Below are 3,704 nucleotides of genomic sequence, written 5' to 3' on the forward strand. Positions count from 1 at the left end.
CACGCTCTCCTCTCCCTTGACCCCACGCTCTCCTCTCCCTTGACCCCACGCTCTCCTCTCCCTTGACCCCACGCTCGCCTCTCCCTTGACCCCACGCTCTCCCCTCCCTTGACCCCACGCTCTCCCCTCCCTTGACCCCACGCTATCCCCTCCCTTGACCCCACGCTCTCCTCTCCGTTGACCCCACGCTCTTCTCTCTCTATTGCATCAGGCTTCTCCTGCGCCTTTTCCTCTCATGACTTCTTCCCTCACTGTTGAACAATGTCTGCTTTACCTTCATTTCTAGGTAGGAAGAAGAGCAAAGAGAAAAGCACTAGAAGCAGGTGCCACTGTCACTATCTGGTTCAAGAGCTCTGCTAGAAGCCCTACCCAGTGACTACCGATGACATCATAGCAGCAAGGAGTTATGTGGGATTTGGGGGTTTTCTGCTTTAAGCTGGACTCATTACCACTCTGAAAAAATCACATTGTATTTTAGGAAAGAAAGAGCAAATGTATGTTACATAGAGAACTAGCAGCACACATCACAGATTGTTTTTGAAAATTAAAATGTTCTAGTAACAGGCTTGAAATTCAATTCCAGTCATCAACAAGTTAATGTGCACAATGAAGAAGACCTATAATTCAACAGTCATTCTGGTGGGTGTGTCATAATGACCTTTAAAGGGGGGAACAGGCCAGGCACGGTGGCTCATTCCTGTAATCCCAGAACTTTTGGAGGCTGAGGCCAGCAGATCATTTGAGGTCAGGAGTTCAAAACCAGCCTGGCTAACATAGTGAAACCCCATCTCTACTAAAAATACAAAAAATTAGCTGGGGTTGGTGGTTCGCACCTGTAGTCCCAGCTAATCCTGCTGAGCCAGGAGAATACTTGAACCCAAGAGGTGGAGGTTGCAGTGAGCCGCCATGGCTCTACTGTGCTCCGGCCTGGGCAACAGAGTGAGTGAAACTCCATCTCAAATTTTGAAAAAAGAGGGGAACACAAAAGGGAATTTGGGGGAGAGAGAAAAATGGAAAATGAGTAGCTGTCTCCCTTCTTCTTTCAGGTAACTGCTTTCAAGTGCTCCAGAATTTTTAATAATACAAAAGAACATTTGCATTATCCTGTCACTATTGCAGTTTGTGCCAAGTCAAAATATACTTTTTATTGGGCAAAGGACATGAACAGACACTTTTCTTTTTTTTTTTTTTTTTTTTTTTGAGGAGACGGAGTTTCTCTCTTGTTACCCAGGCTGGAGTGCAATGGCGCGATCTCGGCTCACCACAACCTCCACCTCCTGGGTTCAGGCAATTCTCCTGCCTCAGCCTCCCGAGTAGCTGGGACTACAGGCACGCGCCACCACGCCCAGCTAATTTTTGTATTTTTAGTAGAGATAGAGTTTCACCATGTTGACCAGGATGGTCTCGATCTCTTGACCTCGTGATCCACCCGCCTCAGCCTCCCAAAGTGCTGGGATTACAGGCGTGAGCCACCGCGCCCGGCCTAAGAGACACTTTTCAAAAGAAGACATTTGTGCGACCAACAAACATATGGAAAAAATCTCAACATTACTGGTCATTAGAGAAATGCAAATCAAAGCCACAATGAAATACCATGTCATGTGAGTCAAAATGATGATTATTAAAAAGTCATGAAATAACACATGCTGGCAAGGGAATGGAGAAATAGGAACACTTTTACACTATTGGTGGGAGTGTAAATTAGTTCAGCCATTGTGGGAGACTGTGGTGACTGCTCAAAGACCTAGAACCAGAAATACCATTTGACCCAGCAATCCCATTACTGGGTATATACCCAAAGGAACAGAAATCATTCTATTATAAAGATACACGTATGCATATGTTCGTTGCAGCACTATTCACAATAGCGTATACATGGAATCACCCAAGTGCCCATCAGTGATAGACTGGATGAAGAAATGTGGCATATATGCACCGTGGAATTCTATGCAGACATAAAAAGGAACAAGACTATGTCCTTTGCAGGGACGTGGGTGAAACTGGAAGCCATTACCCTCAGCAAACTAACACAGGAACGGAAAACCAAAGACTGCATTTTTTTTTTTTTTTTTGAGACAGAGTCTCACTCTGTCGCCAGGTGCCAGGCTGGAGTGCAGTGGCACAATCTCGGCTCACTGCAGCCTCCGCCTCCCGGGTTCAAGCAATTCTCCTGCCTCAGCTTCCCAAGTAGCTGGGACTACAGGCGCACGCCACCAGGCCCAGCTAATTTTTGTATTTTTAGTAGAGACGGGGTTTCACCATGTTGGCCAGGATGGTCTCGATCTCTTGACCTCGTGATCCACCCACCTCGGCCTCCCAAAGTGCTGGGATTACAGGCGTGAGCCACCGCACCGGGCCAAGACTGCATTTTCACAATTACAAATGAGAGCTGAACAATGAGGACACATGGACGGGGAGTGGAGCGGCACATGCTGAGGCCTGTTGGGAGTGTGGGAGGGCGAACATCAGGTCAACAGCGGACGCATGCGGGGCTTAATACCTAGCCGATGGACTGATGGGTGCAGCAAACCACCATGGCACACGTTTACCTGTGTAACAAACCTGCACGTCCTGCACATGTATCCCTGAATTTAAAATAAAATGAAATTTTAAAAAGAATATGTATATACTTTTTACTTCGCGAATCTAGGAAATATACAAAAGCCTAATAATAAACAACCCAATAATCAATAAAAACTAAAAGTTAAATGTAAACATTGCCTTTCCATTGCGTAAAAATGCAATTTAACCAGCCCAATGTATATATCACTTGAAAAAATGTAGTTGCAAAATGGAATCTTTTGTGCTTTATACTGTTGATTTTAAAATTTAAAGTCAAGAGAGCAAGGCACGTATAAATTGGTTCCTTCTTTTGTTTCTCAAGAAGCCACTCTTTCTTTCTCATTACCGTCTGCTCTGACTACTATTACAATTTTTATCCCAAAAGGTGGTGATGACAGCATAAAGATGGTATAATTAACAGAAGTCTTCTCTCATGGCATTTCCCACAGAAGACGGGAAGCAGGAAAAACAATTGCACCAGCAGACATGCTTCCAAACAAAGTGAAGATCTTATTAAAGAAAATAAACACTTAAATGCAAGCACTAGAGATTGCCCAGATCAAGACAATATCCATGAATTGAATATGTTTTTCAGATATAAATTGATAGAATGAAGCACATATATCCATTTCTTAAAAGAGAAAAATTTTGTATCAATAGGTAAATGCACAGCATGGTCTGACATTCGGATTGAATTATTCAATTAATAGCGCGCATGTGAAGTAGTCATTCACAGACTCGGCTGCTCACTGGTATGACCTGGAAGACTTTTACCTTACGGATTCCTTGACCCACTCCTAGGGGTTTAGATTCAATAGGGTTTGGGTTGGTCTGGGACCTGTAGTTCTTTAAAGTACTTTGGATGACTGATGAACAGCAAGGTGAAGACTGACAAAAATCTGTAGTAGCTGAGGCATTTATGACAAGTAAAACCGAACAGTGCTGAAACTTGGGGGAAAGGAGTTTATCCTGATGGAGCTCATTACCTAGCACCAGCGGTTCTCAGCTGAGACTGAATTTGCCTCCTGGAGGCTGTTTGGCCACGGCTGGAGACATTTTAGGTTGTCACTACTGTGGGGTGGAGGGTGGGGGGGTGGGGAGGCAGTGCTGCTGGCATCTCATGGTGGGGACCAGGGATCTTG

The sequence above is a fragment of the Sapajus apella genome, unplaced genomic scaffold (genome assembly GCF_009761245.1).
Source record: "Sapajus apella isolate SASKATOON/1434 unplaced genomic scaffold, GSC_monkey_1.0 scaffold39, whole genome shotgun sequence".
Classification (NCBI taxonomy): Eukaryota; Metazoa; Chordata; class Mammalia; order Primates; family Cebidae; genus Sapajus; species Sapajus apella.